The sequence below is a fragment of the Cricetulus griseus genome, chromosome 3 (genome assembly GCF_003668045.3).
Source record: "Cricetulus griseus strain 17A/GY chromosome 3, alternate assembly CriGri-PICRH-1.0, whole genome shotgun sequence".
NCBI lineage: Eukaryota > Metazoa > Chordata > Mammalia > Rodentia > Cricetidae > Cricetulus > Cricetulus griseus.
The window spans coordinates 7,892,406-7,911,585 of record NC_048596.1 but is presented as its reverse complement, the minus strand read 5'-3'; positions in this window follow the sequence as shown (position 1 = coordinate 7,911,585).

Sequence of the window (19,180 nt, the reverse complement as noted above, 5' to 3'; positions counted from 1 at the left end):
TTGCTACATCCCTTCACTGATAGTAGGACCCAGCTTCCGGCTTCCAGAGTTAACTGAGGACCAGCAGCTCTCCGTGAACCCTCTGGGCCTTCCGTGCCAGACTGAGATGTGGAGGTATTTGTTCTCAACCTCTCGGGTATGAGGCAGTCACTGTAGGACCACCCAGACCACAGCGTGTGAGCCACTATAATAAATCCCCTACAACAAACATTCGCTCTCTAGAGGACCCTGACTAATACAGTGGGTAAAGGAACTGACAAAGCCAAGGGGGAGCAAATTACCTCCCCAGAGACCCACAGCTTAGAAGTAGCCAAGAGGGAACCTGAGCCATTCCCCTCTCCTAGCCAGCTCAGGCCCTCTGCAGGCAGGCGGTAAAGCTGAACCTAGTCTGGTATCTCCCTTTGGCATCTGAAAGGGAAATTGGGCTTAAAAAACTATATATCATATAAAAGATTGACAAGTGCAACAAATTAAAAACCAAACAACAACAAAAAGGTGATGATGACGCCTGTTGTTAATTACAGCACTCGGGAGGCAGAGGCAGGCGGATCTCTGAGCTTGAGGCCAGCCTGGTTAACAGACTGAGTTCAGGACAGCCAGGGTTACACAGGTTACACAAAACAAAATACTATAACCCTATGTGGCCCAAAAGCACACAATCAGCAAAGACAAAAGACAAAAACCTGTGTCAATATTAGGCATAAAACTAAGCTCCATAATATATGAAGAGTTCTTACTCATAAGAAAAAGACCAAAGGGTTGGCAAGATGGCTTAGCAGGTAGGGGTGCTTGCTCTCAAACCTGATGAGCTGAGTTCTGTTCCCAGGATCCATGTGGTGGAAGGAGAAAACCAACTCCTACAAGTTGTCCTCTGATCTTGACTCTCACTCTGCACTCTCACACACACATATATGCACAAAAAATTTAAATGTCTTTAAATTATTTTTTAAGAGAAAGGCTAATACCCAATTTAAAAATGACTGGACTTAGGAAAAAAAGGTACAGCCCAGCATAGTGGCACATACCTTTAATCTGAGTGCTTATTACAGCACTCGGGAGGCAGAGGCAGGGGGATGTGTGAGTTTGAGGCCAGCTGGGTCTACAGAGTGAGTTCCAGGACAGCCAGGACTGTTATACAGAGAAACCCTGTCTCAAAAAGAAAAAAAAAAAAGAAAACAAAAAAAAGAAAGAAAAGAAATGTACAAATAATCATAAGAACCCAAGGGGCTTAAATTCACTTACAAAATGAGCAACACAAACTAAGCTGTCAATCAGATTGGGAAAATACAGGCCACACAATCTTAGTTGTACAAATGGATGATAGGTTTCCATAGGTACTTTGCAAAAGCCAACACCCACTGGAAGTCTTCAGAGACTACAAACAAAAATCCCGTGTTACCATTACCTACCTACTGGTGTAGCCAAATAAAAGACTCACAAACATTACCCCTCCATTATTTCACTGTCTGTGTTTTTTTGGATACATGAGATTAATTGTGATCTGAAAATAGCAAATTGAAAAAACATGCTAAATAACTAGAAAAAAAAGTCCAGAAACGACCATTCGTAAGTTTGAAATTGCATGCTATTCTGAGTAACGTGAATGTTACACTGCCTTGCATCCTCCCACCATATGCAAATTTCCCCTTTGTGCAGAGTGTCCACGGGGTATACAGTACCCAACCTTTGATCACGTAGTGGCCTTTTTGGTTATCAGCGAGGCTGTTGGGTATCACAGTGGGTGGTGCTCAGGTCATTCTCGTCTTACTTAATACTACTAGCTCTAAAAAGCTAAGAGCAGTGATGGCAACTTGTGTACACCCAAGAGAAGCCTTAAAGTGCTTCCTTTAAGTTGAAAGGTAAAAATTCTGGAGGAAGGAAAACAATGTCTGCCCAGGCTGCTAAGTATGACTCTTCTATCCAGGGAACTGTGAAGAAGGGAGGGGGTGTTTGTGCTGGCTTAGTGGTCACACCTCAGCCTGTGATTGTCACCTCCACAGCATGCGATGAGGATTTAATTAGAGTGGGAAAGGTCTTAACTTTGTGGCTGGGAAGAAGAGGAAATGAGACCCAACATGACATCAGAAGACTGTGTCATCCACCCCGAGTCCTTCCAGGACATCTTCGTGCTCTCAGAAGAGCCAGTTTTGCTTTTACCACAAGGCTTTGTTATAGTTCTATTATTACCCCTAGCCTATAAATTAAACTTGTATGTATGCATGCATGCATGCATGCATGGGGCGAGGGGGGTGTCTATCTAGGGTTCAAAACTCCTGAGGCTTCAGATACCCCCTTGATCCTCAATTGCCTCTTCATGATTAGAGAGGCTGCTGTAGGTGCCAGCTGTCACTGTCATACAAGCAGACCTCAGAAGGTGGCCAGGGCAGTGAGGGGCCTTAACAAGCCTGACAGAGTCTAGAGGCCATGCAGGTTAGCCTGGCCATGTTTCTGACGTGTGCAGGGTGATTTTTGCTGTTTCTAAGCAGGACTTCTCAACTAATAAGACCAATCATACAGCCATTAGAACATTTCATTAGGGCCATCAAAGGGAGCAGGCATCTGTCAACGAGTTCTAGCATACAGCAAGTACTCAAAGCAGTACTGGCTTCCTCTCTCCCCATGGGTGTTGGAGAGGTGGACCTAGAAGTGAGATAATCTCTTGGAGAGGCACAAGGAACCTTTACAAGTTCCTTCAGGGTGCCAGCTTGCAGAGCCTGGGCTCCCGGAACACACCGAGCCCCTAAGTGTGCTAGCCTTAATGCCAGAATTTCTATTTCCTTCCTAGGCCCCATAGTGTGAGGAGCCAGGTAAGTGGGTCAAAGATGCGGCCCCTCCACTGGCTGCTCTGACATCTCTGGTTGCCTGTGCTTGCCAGGGGAAGGCTGCCCTTATGGCCACCAATCACAGCAGACAGAGGAAAACCACAGTCTCTAAGTCCAGATAGTCTTGAACGTGAGCTTTGTGTAGTTGGGCTAAGTTCCCTCTCCTCTGGGCTTCAGCTTCTTAGTATATAAAAGGAAGCTCACAGCCGCTGGATCGTTGGCTGGGGAATCTAAGGAAAACTTGCTTCAATGTCCCCTGAAGTGTGGGTGTGGTGAATTGTATCAAGTGCAGATGTCTAAAGTGACTTCCCCTTGCTTTTCCTTTCTTCTCTTTCCTTCTCCCACCCTATCACTCCCCTTTATTTCTATGGTGCTAGGGGACAGAACTTAGGGCCTTGTCATGCTAAGCAAACACTACCACTGAGCTGTACAGCAGCCTGCATTTTTGCTTTTGGAAGGCATTCTCACTGGAGATAGAGACAGGGGCTCTCTTTCAGTGCTTACAGAGATCAGCTGAATTTCCTCAAGTACGTTTATGTTTCCTTTTCCTCTTTTGAGAGTTTTGATCACTGTAGTCATTTTTCTTAACCTCTGAGCCATCTCTCCAGCCATGTAGTCATTTTTCTAATTCTATTGTTCTTGTCTTCCTCCTCCCCCTCCTTCCCTCCCCCCATCTTTCTTTCTTCCTTTCTTTTCTAACAAGATCTCATGAATTCCAGGCTGGCCTTGAACTTCAGACCCTCCTGTTTCTACTTCTTAAGTGCTAAGATGACAGGCATGTTCCACTTTGGCTAGTTGTATGTAGTCTGGACAAGCACTCCACCAACCAAGCCATCTCCAGCCTGCCCATTCCATTTGCTTTCAGTGTCGATTGCTCCTATGGCTTCCAGCTCACTAGTGTTTTCTTTTACAATGTCCAGTTGGTCACAAATCACATGGCATTTGTTATGTCTTAACCACTGTAGTTTATCTTTCTAAGTCCTGTTAGAGACTTTGAATGCACTTTTATACCTCTGCTTAACTTTTTGAACAGATAGAATGAAGTCACATCCACCATTTCCTGCTAACCCTGAAGTATGTATCACTCTGCAGGTGGTTCAGTTGGTTGATCATTGCTCTCTTTGTGGGTTGTATGCTTCCTGCCTCTACAAGCCTAGAAGTCATCAAGTGGATGTCAGGCACGTGAGGTTACCTGTTGGATGCTGGACCTCTCTGTAGCCCTACCAACCTTGTTCCTTGGAATCATGCTGGTTGTTTTCTTCTTCTTCTTCTGGGATCCAGGGTGGTACTTAGGCCAATTACTCCTCACTGAAAAGTCAGGATCTTTCTGAGCACTCTGCCCAGTGCCTTGTGTGTTCAGTTTTCCCAGTCTGCCTCGGGGACTAGACTTTTGTGGTCCTGTGTGGGAGGCAGTCACTAGGCTCTCTAGTCCTGGCAGCTTCCTCTCTCGAACTCCTGGATCAGCACTCTGCTGAGTACTGGAGGGACACCTATGATCCCCGAGTTTCTCCATGTGTGCATGGAGACTGAGTCCATGGTTCTCAGTCCTGTGACCTCTAGCTTTTCAGACTGTTAGCTCTGTGTCAGGAACTCTTTGAGGCTCCACCACAACTCCCCCAATCTCCTGGTTAGCTTCAGCTGTCAACTTGACACAGCCCAGAGTTATCTGAGAGATTGCCTTGATGAGTTGGCAAGTGGAAATGTCTATGGGACATTGATTGCTAATGGATGTAGGAAGCCCAGCCCACTGTGGGTGGTACCATCCTTGGGCAAGTGGGTCTGGGTTATATCAAAAAGGTAGCTAAGCAAAGGCACCGGAGAGCAAGCCTGTGAGCAGCCTTCTTCCGTGGTTCCTGCCTCTGCTCCTGCTTGAGTCCCTGCCTTGACTTCCCTCAGTGATGAACTGTGACCTGGAAGTATAAGCTAAAATAACTCTTTCTTCTCCAAGTTGCTTTGGGGCATGGTGTATTACAACAACAAAGTAATTAGAACATACTCCCTGGGGCTGGACAGATGGCTCAGAGGTTAAGAGCACTGGCTGCTCTTCAAGAGGTCCTGAGTTCAATTCCCAAAAACTACATGGTGGCTCAGAGCCATCTATAATGAGATCTGGTGCCTTCTTCTAGAGTGCAGGTATACATGCAGGCAGAAAACTATACACATAATAAATAAATAAATAAATCTAAAAGAAAAGAACACACTCTGGATAGTGGTGTAGAAGCTTCCTTACGTTATTCAGTGAAAAGTAGTGGCGATGGGGCTATCCCCTGGGCCTCCCATTGCTCAGGGACTGCTGTCCCTTGTGTCAACTGTCTTGAGCCCTGTCTTTTCTTTTCTGATCCTGCTTTCCCTGTGGCTGTTTCAAGCAAGAGGCTAAACCTAGTCTCTATTATTCTGTCTTGGCCAAAAATAGAATTCTGATTTTTATCATTTTGCCAATATTATTATTTAGTTCTTTTCTTTTCTCACATCTATATTTTTGTTAAGCTTTCAAGAAACATACATATATGCATACATACATACATGAGCAGCCCAAACATTATTCTGTAATTTTGTCTGATAACATAATTTTATTTATATTAAATCATCTTCCCTGTGGATTGATTTTGTTGGCTTTCTTCATTAGGGTTAGATTTCTTTTTTTTTTTTTTGAGATTTTGTTTATTTTTATATGTGTGTAAGTATTTGTCTACATGTATGTCAGTGCACCATAGGTCCTTGGGGGCTAGAAGAAGGTGTTGAAATGCTCTGGAACTGGGGATATAGATGGTTTTGAGCCACCATGTGTGTACTGAGCATTGACCCCTTGTCCTCTGAAAGAGCAGCCGTCAGTGCTCTTAACCGCTGAACCATCTCTCCAGCACAGGGATAGGGTTCCTTTTCTTTTTCTTTTTTCTTCTTGAGACAGGGTTCTGTGTGTAACAGCCTTGGCTGTCGTGGAACTCTGTTTGTAGACCAGGCTCACCTCGAACTCATGGAAATCCGCCTGCACTCAAAATGTTAGTTTCAGGCTCATTTGGAATAACTGTGGAGAGGCTGTGTTTTTGAGCACAGTCTGCTTGTTTCCTAGGCCCTAGCAAGAGGCGTGGGATCTCAAAGTCTGCACTTGCAGACCCACCATTCCTTGTCTGTAGTCTGGTAACAGCAAAAGCCAGGCTCTGAGGGGACCAGCGCCCTCATTCTCAACCCTAGTCCCAATGTGCTATTTCCTTCAACTGTATGACCTCTGAGACTCAGTTCTCTCTTCTCCAAAATGGGCACAGTGACGCTCTTGGAGGTTTTGGGAGCAAGAAGCAAAGTGACTTACCCGGCTTCTCACGTGCTGTTGACTGTAAAGCGAACTAAGATTGGCTGTCTCCTGCAGTCTGAATGAAGGGAAGGAAGTTGATACCACTAAACTAACAGGTGCAGAAGGAGGCCACTGGACCTTGAAAACAAATGGACTCATGAGTGTTTACTTTCGTCAGAGTGCTCCCTTAATCCATTCCTGTCTGTGTTCTCAGAAGGAGTGGGCACTATTTCTGGAGGCAGAAAGAGACAAAACCAACAGCAGGAATAGTCTTCCTGGGGCTGACTGTGACTCTGGAAAGTCACAGAAGTCACCTCAGGAAGACCTGTTATTTCTCGGCCCTGGGAGACAGAGTCGGAAGCCCATGTCGCTGGTATTCCGCCAGTGTAGGCTGAGGCTGGTGGGGAGTGGCGGGGGGGGGGGGTTTAGGCGCTTGGGGTGGGAAGCAAGAGCTAATTTTGGGCAGATGCCTCTGGAGCCCTAGGGAGGATCAAAGGGTGCTCCTTCCTGTCCCTCACCTGACCCCATTCGCTGACACTGAGCCCTTCCTAACCAGGAGCTAACACGATCTGTTTCTTTTATTTACTTGTCTCCCCTCCTCATTCTTAGATTTATTTTTATCCTTTGATGGTATATTTGTGTGTGTGTAGGTTTGCACATGTTGTGTAAGGCTTCCAGAGGTCAGAAGATGTAGGAGGTCCCTCCTGAAGCTAGGGTAGCTGCTGACTGTGAGCAGCCAGACACGGGTGCTGGGAACCAAACTCAGGTCGCGTGTCCACACCCCTGAGGTTCCAGGCTATGTCTCCCATGCTGGCTGCCTGAATTCTCAAAGTCATGGGCATTTCTGATTGTCACTTGAACAACCAACTCTCCCTTTCTGTCTCTGGGACCAGTGTACTCTTCACAGGGCACCAGCAGGAGAAAGTAAGGTAAGAGAGAGAGACTATAGGTAGCTACATTCAAAGATGCTTCATATAGGGAAATTGGATTCAATGAAAGTCTACAAAGCAAATAGGACATAAGATTAATTTTTGCTTAAATAGCCAGAGTCACAGAACTGAAAGTAGACTGGTACTTTTATCTTAATCACAAAATGTTTGACGTTATTAAGAAACTGAGATGGTATTTAGCTACATTAAAATGCATAGTTTGATAAACTATAGTGTTATTAGTCATAACCAAAGACGTATCATTTTTAGTCTGTTTTCACTTCCTATTATTCTGAACAATGAAATATCTACCATTTATACGTAGTCATATCGTGTAGCATTCTAAATAAACATTTGTTTAATTTTGTTTTATTTAGATAGGTTTCTTGTATTGTTTTGTTTGTTTTGAGACAGGGTCCCAGGCTGGCTTGAATCACCAAGCCTGACTCTCAGCATGATGGATGTTAATAGCTCCATTTTCCTAATGACACCAAAGGAAATTTAAGTGACTTGGTTGAGGGTAATTAATGGAAACCTTAATCCAAATACGATCCAACATTATTGCTAACCTTGGTCCAACTTTTCTCTCGTTTGGTAGGTGGGTTTGATGATTAAAATGGCTGGGAGAGGAACAGTCAGTATCTCATTCAGGTTTGGAACAAGTGGATATTTGCTACTGCCTACTGTTCTGTTAGGAGCTGTGTCTGATCCAGGAACTCGGGGAAGAAAAGACACGAGGCTTCACAGCCTCACAGGGGGTGCAGCCAGCAAATGGCGAGGACAAGACAGGTGGTAACTGCAGAGTTCTGGGCGCTGTGGGAACACAGAGTGGAAAGCCTGCCCCACCCTAATCATGCCTGAGGAACAGCTGCCAATTAAGACCAAGGAAGACAATGCCAGGAAGATGAAAATTATCTGAATGGCCACCAGCTGTGCCATATGGAAAAACCTATGATGGCCATCATACGTGGGTCACCAAGACATTTTAAAATGTATTGCTTTTGAGACAGGTTCTCATGCATTGAAAGCTGCCCACAAACTCAATGTATAACCTAATATGAGCTTGAACTTCTAATCTTCCTGCCTCCATCCCTCAAATGCCGGAATTACAAGCGTGCACCACCTTGCCTGGTTTACAGGATGCAAGATTCATGTGAACACAGATGGGGCTTAGTGCATGTCAGATGATCTGTCAGCTGAGTTACATCTCTAGCCTACTTTTTTTGTTTTTGTTTGTCTAATGGAGGGAAGATTTGTTTTTAATTTTTAAATTTTTATCTTATTTGTATTATCCACTATGAGTGTACCTGGTGCCTGTGGAGGTCAGACTAAGGATCCAATGCTCTGTCTGGAACCAGAGTTACAGATAGTTGTGAGCCACCATAGTGATGCTGGGCATGGGATTGGGGCCCTCTGCAAGAGCAACAAATGAAACACTGTTAACCACTGAGCTGATTGGCTAATCTTTTTGTTGCTGTTGTTGGTGGTGTTTTTAAGACACATTCACTTGTAGCCCTGGCTGATGACAAACTCTCTATGTTGTCAAACTCTCTATGTTCTCAAAATGGTTCTGTGGGCAGTAAACACCCAGCAGTGGGAAGATTGGAGTCTGGGATTGTGGCCGAGACTATGGACGGAAAGAAAAGATTCAACAAGAGGAAGGAATGTGGCTTTACTGCCTTGACTTTCTGATGCTCCTATGTCTACCACCTCAGTGCTAGGATTTCAGGTATGGGTTTATAGGGTACTGGGAGTCAAATGCAGGGCTTCATGAATACTAAGCAAGTGTTCTGCCCACTGAGCTGAAGCTCAGCCACAAAGGATTGGCTTGGGCTCTTGATTTCACAGATCCCAGCCCATGGTCACTGGACTCCAGTGTTCTGGACTGTGTGAGGCAGAACACAGTGATGAGGAAAACAAGGCTGCTCACCGCACTGTGGCCAGGAAGCAGCATGAGAGTGGCCACCAAAGACCCTGAGATGGACCACCAAAGACCCTGAGATGGACCACTTCAAAGACCCTGAGATGGACCACTTCAAAGACCCTGAGATGGACCCCTTCAAAGACCCTGAGATGGACCACTTCAAGGACCCTGAGATGGACCATTCTGGTTTGGAGATGCATACTCTTTTTAGCCCCACCTACTTCAACAGAACCTGGTTATTATTGCCTGGGCAAGAAGGGTTAGAACAGCAGTGCCTGTGCCATGACGGTGGCGGTAGTGATGGCAAGGACCATGTTGGAGGTAGTGATGGCAAGGACCATGTTGGAGGTAGGGATGGTAAGGACCATGTTGGAGGTAGGGATGGTAAGGACCATATTGGCAGTAGGGATGGTAAGGACCATGTTGGAGGTAGGGATGGTAAGGACCATGTTGGAGGTAGGGATGGTAAGGACCATGTTGGAGGCGATGTTTTCATGGATTAAGCTTTTCTTCACAACCCAAATAATTTATAAATATTATTATTATTTTCAGATGGGGGTCTTAATTTTTAATGTATTCCATGCTGGTCTTGAACTCCTGATCTCCCCCACCCCAAGTCCTGTCTGTCACCTGAAGATGCTTGTGATGGGTTACCATGTTTAGTTTATGTATGTGCTGCCCTTAAAAAATGGCCTTTTGAATCATGGTCTCTTTTGCCCAGGCTGGTCTTGAACTAGATATGGAGCTAAATCAAGCTTTGATTTTCTTGTCTCTACCTTCGGAATTCTGGGATTACAGGCCTGCACCATCACACTGGCATAACCTACACTTTCAAATAAGGGACTTTAGATAGCTTACAACCAAATGTCCTAACATGGCTTGAATATTTAAAAATTGCTATGGGGGGGGAGTGGAGAGATGGCTCAGTAGTTAAGAGCACTGACTGCTCTTTCAGAGGACCTGGGTTCAATTCCTGGCATCCACATGGCAGCTCACAACTGTCTGTAATTTCAGTTCCAAGAGACCTGACACCCATGACAAAGCATATAAAATAAAAAATTTAAAAGTTGCTATAAGGGAATAAAATTCAATAAATTAGCAGTAAGCCTTAATTTGTTTGTTGTTTCCTTGGGAGAATGCTGCACTTCCTGGCAGCCATGGTAAAATGGAGGCATTACGAGTTACAAAGCTACGTTTGTGATGATTTATAGCGATTGCAAACTTGTCAGGATCTAGAATCACCTAGAAGACCAACTTCTGGGCAGGTCTGTGAGGGGATGTCTAATTGGGTTAACTGAGGTGAAAAGAGCCACTCTTCTGATATAGGGATCTCTGAGGGAGGTGGCCATCAAGACTAGCCCTATAGATCTCTGCGTTTGATTGAAAGACTATGGGCCCAATATATAAGGAGTAAATGCTAGGGAAAGATACCTGATGTCAACCTCAGGCCTCCATACACACACACACACACACAGAGAGAGAGAGAGAGAGAGAGAGAGAGAGAGAGAGAGAGAGAGAGAGGAGAGACAGACACACACAGAGACAGAGAGAGAGAGAGAGAGAGAGAGAGAGAGAGAGAGACACACACACACACACAGAGAGACAGAGAGAGAGAGAGAGAGAGAGAGAGAGAGATGCACACAGAAGATAAAAGAAAATTGGTGTGTAATAGGCAAGTTTGGTGGTACAAGTGGCCACTGGTTGGTCTCTCTGGAGTACCAGCATCCGCAGCATCCCTGGAGCTGTAGGGTTGGGTCTGCTCCTGGGAGGGGTCCTGCTTTCTGCCTTGGCAGGTTGTCTGTCCAGCTGCAGCTCTCTCGTTCCTCTGGGCTGAGTGTGGCAGCTGGCGGCAGCATGGTGATTTGCTTGGTTCTGCCCTCCCTCCTAGTATCATTTCTTTCTGTAATAAACTTCTGCTTTGATCTGCTGGAATGTCAAGTGTTTCATTTGCCACCACTGAAGTCATGAAAATGTCTCTGAGGAAAACTTTCAAACACCCTCAAAGACATAAAGTAAACTAGACAGAGTAAACGACACCTCTGCTGTTTGACAGGACAACTCAACACCATAAAAGTTTAGTTTTCCCTACGATGATATTTGATTTATTATGTATTTCACTTAATGGGACTGTCTGGGTTTCTTGGAGACAGAGTTTCTCTGTGTAGCCCTGGCTATCCTAGAAATTGCCTTGTAGATCAAGCTGGCCTCAAACTCAGAGATCCACCTGTCTCTGTCTCCTGAGTGCTGAAATTAAAGGCATACACCACCATCACCCCATTTAATGGGATCTTAAGGAAGATGTTCCTTTTTTTTCTAGAAAAGTTGTTCTGGAGCTTATATGAAAACACACACACACACACACACACACACACACACACACACACACACACCCTCCCCAAAAAAGAGCTGTGAGGAGAGGGTTGTCAAACAATAAATCATGTTATAAAGAGTTTATAATTAAAACTGGTAAATGAAGAGGCTATTAGAATAAAATGGAAACTCCAGAATTAGACCTAAGTCCACATGGAAATTCACCATTGGATAAACAGGGCATCTGAAATATTGAAAGAAAAGCTGATCCTTTGACAAGTGCCATGGGGACAACTGGACAGCCATTTGGAGAAGGTTAAAACGGGATGCGCGCCTCACACTGTGCACCAGAATAACTCCAAACAGACAGACATCTTAGTGTGAAAATAAATCACATGGACACTCAAAGGAGACGTGAGAATTAAAAACAGATAGTTCAATGTGGGGAACTCCTCTGACTCAAGATCCAAATTCAACAATAGTGAAAACCAATACATTTCACTGCATAAAAATAAACTAAAATGGATGTGGAAAAACCAAACAGGCAAAGTCAAAAGAAAATGAAAACAATATTGTATATAAATCCTGTCCTTCCTGATACATAAGGAACTCTTAAAATGGGGTGGGGGAGCTAACAAAACAGTTTTGAAAGTATAAAGGGAGCAAAAGAATAGTTCACTGAAAAAAGGATACTCGGTTTCTTTAAACTTTTTTTTTGTGTGTGTGAAAAGAGAAATGATTGGAGAGAGTGAGAGAAAGAGAGATGGGAGGGGCCAAGCTTTTCTTTGGTGTTTGCTTTCTACATTCTAGACGGGGTCTCTTGATACGGGCTGGGTTGACTTGGGATTTGAGACTCACTTGCCCCAGTCTCCTGAGTGCCGGGATTACAGTTATGTACCACTGTACTTGGCATGCAAGCTCTTTCTTTACAAAGAGAAATCAACGAATAAACTCAGAATGACATAATTAGAAAAACATTTGTAATGAATATTAATGCTCATTAATGGATATTAAGTGATTCTTGGTGAATATCCTACTTAAATGGTCCCAAATTTTAAATACATTATTTGGGAGGTTGAGGCAGGAATTTAAGATTAAGGGTAGCCTGGGCCACTTAAGTGAAATGCGGTCTCAGAATTAAAAAGAGTTGGTGACATAGATCAATGGTAGAATGTTTGCCTACCAACACACACAAGGCCCTGGATTCAATCCCCAGGGCTGACAAAAAATATAGCATTAGTAGAAGGGTTTAATGACAAAGGGGAAAAGATAGGACCCGTTTTAATCGAGTGAGGCTGCTTACTTAGCCTTAGATGGGACAAACCAGCCGGAAACACACATCTCCTACATAGTTTTTCTCTTTGGAAGACTTTATTTTTAATTGTGTGTGTGTGTGTGTGTGTGTGTGTGTGTGTGTGTGTGTGTGTGTGTGCATATCTGTGTGTTCAGGGGGAAGAAGAGGAGTTGGAGCCCCCTTTGTGCTGGATTACAGTAAATTGTGAGCCATCCATTACAGGTTCTGTGAAATGAACTGAAGTCGTTGTCAAGAGCAGTTTATGCTCTTAACCACTGAGCAAATCTCCAGTCGAAGTCTTGGGAATCTTTTTTTTTCTTTATTAATTTATTTTTACATTCCAATCCCAGTTCCCCTCCCTCCCATCTGCTCCACGGAGAGGGAGAGGGTAAGGCCTCCCCTAGGAAGTCTACTAAGTCTGTCCATCATCTCGTTGAGGCAGGACCAAGGCACCTCTCCACCCCCACAGTCCTGTGTCTAGGCTGGGCAAGGCGTCTCTCAGTCTTGGGAGTCTTACTGTCATCATGAGAATGGTGGTTCTTTGGGAATCCTCGTTTTTTATGAATGAGTAGTCATGGTGTCTATAACTTTCCAGTAGTGCAGGGAAAAGAAAGGGGGGAGGGGAGTGGGAATGTGCTCACTTGGTAGACGCTTGCCTAGACTACACAGAGTCCTGGGTTCGATTCCCAGCACCACATAGATTGGGCATGGTGGCCCATGCTTGTAATCCCAGTGCTTGTGAGTTAGAGACAGGAAGATGAGAGGTTCAAGACTGCCCTCATCTATATAGCAAGTTCTGCGTGACCTGGGCTCCTCGAGACCTTGACTCAAAAAAAAAAAAAAAAAGTTGTCTGCGTATTTAGGATACAAAACAACAATGATCATCATAATTCATTATTAAAAACCTGAATCTTGGGCTGGAGAGATGGCTCAGCCGTTAAAGGCTAGGCTCACAACCAAAAACCTGAATCTTGAGCCAGGTGGTGATGGCACTAACCTTTAATCCCAGCACTCCAATGGCAGTGAGTTCGAGGCCAGCCTTGTCTTCAGAGTGAATTCCAGGACTGCCTGGACTACACAGAGAAACCAAAAACAAACAAACAAATAAACAAAAACAAAAACAAAAAATGAACCACAACAATAACAACAAACCCATCCCTGAATCTTAACTTGTTGGTTGAAGGTGGGGTTTAAATAGAAACCTCCATTTTCAGTTGGTGCTGGGGAAGTTGTAGGGACATTGCATTGTTATGAAAACCAACCTTCTCAGAATGGTTCTGTGGGCAATAAACACCCAGTGGGAAGGTTGTAATGTGCCTGAGACAATGGATGGGAAGAAAAAATTCAACAAGAGTTAAGAATGTAGCTTTACTACCATGCCTTACTTAGCTAAACCATGTGAGATGTATTGCATCTTTTCTTTCTCTGATTTTTAAGGAAACCCTCACTGAAATGTAAAAATACATGTAGACAAGGGCCTCACTGTATAGGCACAGCCTGATTGGTTTCCCCAAAGTAAACGTATCCACAGAACCAACACCCAGTTCAAGGCACAGAACATTCCAGAGCCCCAGCCTCTCCAGGACTAAGCCCGGGCTTGGTCTGAGGACCAAGCTTTTTTACTTTTTCTGTATACATGTTTATTTCATCTTTTTTTGCAAACATTTTTCAAATATCTTTACTCTGTGCCAAGTGTTTTGAAACGCTTGTTTGAGCTCAGGACACACCTGCTGTGACAAACTCTGGGGGCATGTTAAACTTTCCCTTTTCCCAGATAAAAATGGAGTGTAGTCAGGACCCAAAACCACTCACGCTGGCACCCTGTGACTTCCCAGCCATAAACTCCCAGGTTTTAGTTTGGCACCTCAGGTGGAGTTGCCATCTCCAAGACACAGCTCAGCAGAGGAGGTGACAGGTTTTCTGGCTATAGATGGGTTTGTGGCTGTTCTCATCCCAGCCAGAGCAGGCCCCGAGGGTTGTGTTAGGATCACTGAGGGAGAAGCACGCTCACTTTTCTTAGACGCCAACCTGGGGGGATGCAGACATGGAGGAGCTAAGCCTGTTTTGTCACTTCTGAAGGGCCATCAGGCTTCAGACCAGTGGTTCTCAGCCTTCCTAAGGCTTTGAGACCCTTTGGAGACCCCCAGCCGTAAAATTATTTTTGTTGCTACTACATAGCTGTAATTTTGCTACTGTAATGAACTGTAATGTAAATATCTGAGATGCAGGGTGTTTAATATTCAACCCCAAGGAGTTGCCACCCACAGCTTGAGAGCCATTGTTATAGAACAACTTTCATAGTATCAGTGGAGATCTCCTTTACAACTTGCTCATAGCATAGCTTTCCCTTCTGCCTAATCCTGTTTCCTTCCTCATGTGTTGCCACAGGAGACTCCCTAATATTTCTGTACCCCTTTTCACCCCCAGTCTCTGCTTGGCAGGAAACCTGGACGATTCTATCTATGGGCCAGGAACCATGAGGCTTGGCCTGCAAGTCCATGTTCAAAGCACCAGAGGCTGTCATCTTTCCTCTCTAACTTAGTCCAGACGCCCTGGTCACCTCCTTCCTGTCTTGTATCTGGCCATAAAGAACTTCTCCAGCATGGCTAGAGACATGGCTCAGAAATTAAGAGCACTGATTGTTCTTCCAGAGGACCTGAGTTCAATTCCCAGCAACTACATGGTCTAGTGCCCTTTTCTGGCACACAGGCAGAACACTGTGTATGTTAATCAATAACTAACTAGAGGAATAAATAAATAAATCTTTAAAAGAAAATCCAGCTAGATGGATGGTGACCTGAATTACAGTTTGCTAGCTGTTGGGAAGAAATCCCACACAGAAGAGAGACACAGAAACATGTTGCATGGCAGTGTGTTGTTAGGACACTGAGTTTGTTTGCCACTGGCATCTTAACCTTAGGTAACTGTTGCTGACATGGACTGGACATTTACACAAATTATTCATTCCACAGATGAACTCTGAACTTATTATATGCCTGCCGCACAGTGTTGTGAGTCTCTCTATCCGGGAGCCTTGTTTTATAGGTGAGAAAACAGACGTAGAACCGTTAGGTATATTGCCTAAGTTCACACAGTTAAGGTTCAGGCAAGGTCTCTCTGATTCTACTGTCATCTATCTCCAATAACAGTGCTATCGACAAAACCACAGAAGAGCTAAAAAAACAAACAACAAACAAAAAACCCACCCCAGCTCTCTAGATTTTTTTTGGGGGGAGGGGTTGGTTTTTTGAGACAGGGTTTCTCTGTGGCTTTGGAGCCTGTCCTGGCACTCGACCTGTAGACTAGGCTGGCCTCGAATTCACATAGATGGATGTGAGCCAGGGCATCTGGCTGTGCATTTCTTCCTCTATTTGCAGGGCTCAGATCAAGAAACAGTCCCCTCCCCAGCATCTCTCTGTCCCCATCTCTTTCCTCCCTTGTTAGTGTCCCAGAACTGCTATAACCAGATAGGACAAACTAGGGAGCCTGGAGTAACATCATTCCATTCTTCTGGGGCTTGGAAGTCAGAATTCCAGTGGGGCTGTGAGTCTGGGTGTGACCCCTCCCTACCTCCTCCTGGCTTCTGGCAACTGGTTGCTGTCAATCATTTGGTGTTCCTCAGCTCAAAGCTGAATAGTAACCCTACTGTTTGCACCTTTACACGGCGCTGTCCCTTGTGCATCTATGTGAAAATCTACCTCCTCTTAGAAGATACCTACCACATTGGATTAAGCGTCACCTTCACACTCAAAGTCTAACTTGATTACATCTGCAAAGATTAATCACATTCTCATGATGTAGTGATCAGGTCTTCACCACTGCTTTTGGGAGGACACAGCTCAGCTCACAATATCCCAGCCTGGCTTCAAATTCATCATGTAGTCAAGGATGACTGTGAATTGGTGACTCTCCTGCCTCTACCTCCTGAGTGTTGGGATTGCAGGCATGTGTCACTAGGCCAGATTATGTGGTGCTGGGGTCAAGCCCAGGGATCTGTGTCTGCTGGACAAGCATTCAGCCAACTAAGCAATATTCCCAGCCCCTCTTTAGGATTCTTTAAACCACCTGAAACTGAATTTCTCAGGAAACAGTCCAGGAAGTAGGCACGCCCCCTTCTGAGGTGTGTGCCCCCCCCCCCACTGAATCCCAAATCGAAGGTAGCCAGAGTCTTACCCTCTGCTCTCCTGGCTTCACCAGATGCAGGATGATGGGGGAGCAAACAGAATGCCATCATCACAGCCATATGCACTGAGAGGTGACCCTGAGCCAAGCCTGAGCTCAACAACAGTGGAAGAGAGATCTGTATGCCCATCTCACAGATGAGGAAAGTTGAGAAGTACTGAAGATTTGGGTAACACTCTCTCAGTAGCTTGATGACACTGGGCAGAACCAGGACCCAAATCCAGGTTTGTGAGTTCTTCAGTCGCCATGAGTTCCACTGACAATGGCCCTGTTCCTCCTTTGCCTGTTTCTGTGATGGGATCTTTTCACCCAGGGCTTGTACACGCAGAGGGTGAGGACATCCAGAGAAGGACTGTACAAAGATTACCAACCTCCTCTCACAGGAAGTCCACGAGTCACAATAAAGACACAGTGGCCTACTGAGCCAGAAGCCAGATGGCATTGGCTTGCTTTTTCATTTAGCCCTCTCAGAAACCCCTTGTTTTCTTTTTGTTTTTCTGAGTCATGTGATCCAGGCTTGCCTCAAACTCTCTAAGCAGCCAAAAATGACTTTGAAATCCCAGTTCTCCTGCCTCCACCTCCTGAATGTTGGAGTTACAGGTGTGTACCACCACACTGGGCTCTGTTTCTGTCTTTCAGAAAGTGACACAGAGGTTCAAAGAAGCAAAAGGACTGACCTAGCAGCTCATAGACCATAGGGCTAGAGAGGGGACCAGCAGGGTTTCCTGTGCCCGTGGGCTGCCCAGGGGCCATCAGAGAAGCCATATCAGGGAGCGGCACTCACCCCAGGCCAGCTGCATGGGTGCCCACTCTGTGAGGTCAGCACACAGCAGGCTCTCACTGTTCCTGGCGACATGCTGGCATGCAGAGGCCTCCGGTGTAGCCTTCCATAATGGTCACCTGATCCCAGAGCCGGTGGGCACGCAGCCTGAAATGTTTATGCTCTGACGACCAACTGGCCTGACAGTCAGACAGGCAGGTGATAAGAGGAGACAAAGGAGGGCACTGGAGGGGGGAGGGTTGGGGTGAAGGAATCCCCTCTCTCCCAGAATCACTGATTGCCTGGCTGGGGCCTCTGAGTGACAGTGACATTCTCCAGGGATTAAGCGTGGAGTGTGGAAGCCGGGTCTCCCCAGGGGGTGCGGAGCCCTATGGAACTTAAATCACGCAATTAGCCACCAGCTAATACTTTCCCACATGCATGCCATGCCTCCACCACGTCTCATCTTCCTCCTCCCAGTGAGAAATTCAGTAGTGACTGGCTTTTAACACAAAGCCATAAGGGGTCCCGCCTTAAGTTTCTTCTAAACAGCAAATGAGAGAATACCTTTTCTGGCTCATCCAGGCCTACCTCAGAACACTTTTCCCCCCTGGAAGCCAGATCCAGAAAACCTGCAGTCTGCTGCTCTGAGCCACTGGAATTCTGGACTCAGCCTGCAGTGGGTTTGTTGCCGGGTCCCAAACAAGTGGCAGAAGAAAGTACTGTATCCCTGCTGCTTGAGACAACGGTGGTTTCGAAGGAGGCAGAGATGCTGGTGTCACTCACTGGTATGGGATAACTGCTTTTCTGTCACGGACATGGGGTGGTGTGCACAGTGCTCTAGAACCTGGGTTTCTTGACTCCCAACCTACAGTCATTTTGACCACAACAGAGCACCTGCCACAGGCTTGTCAGAGGGCAAAGGGTCTGGCTGGTAAATTCCCAGCCAATGAGATGGAGGCAAAGCTCTCTTCGGCAGCCAATGAGAGATGTCCTCTGAGTTGTTAGGCAGAAAAGAGCCTAACATGGGTCATGTCCTCACCGGTCCTCAGCTAAAGTTCCCGGCCTGTCTCCTTCACACTCAAATGTGCATCCAGTCCTATGAGTAACCACATTATTTTTAAACAGCATCTTTGGGCCAGGCTCTCCTGTTTGTTTGTTGTTGTGTTTTTCAGAGAAGTGATTCTGTGAGAAGCCAGGATGGAGTTCTCGATTGATTGCTTACAAACCTCTGCAGGGATGGCACAGGGAGAGCCTGGCAAGCACAAGGAGAGGAGTGACTGGCAAGCTCATAATGCCACCCCAAGAGGCCTAGACAAAAGAAAGATGAGGTGTCACAGACAGCAGGGAGGGTCAGGACCTAAGTGCAGAGAGAGGCAAGCTGAGTTACCAAGAAACACGACACAGAGTAGTTAAAAGCTCAGCTCCAAGAAGACCTCCATGTACAGCAACCATTTCCCACTGCTCATTTGGTTGCTTTTGCTGCTATGAACACCACCAGTCACTTTCCCTGGAAGTGCATTGAAATTGAAAACTATGTATTTTTAGTTAGCATACAAGATATGGGGTTTCGTGGCATTTTCATAGTTGTCTATCTCTGCACCTGCCCACATCCTTCGCTGTCCTTCCCTACGCCTCCTCTTGTCCATTCCCCCTCTCCAACCTTGTTG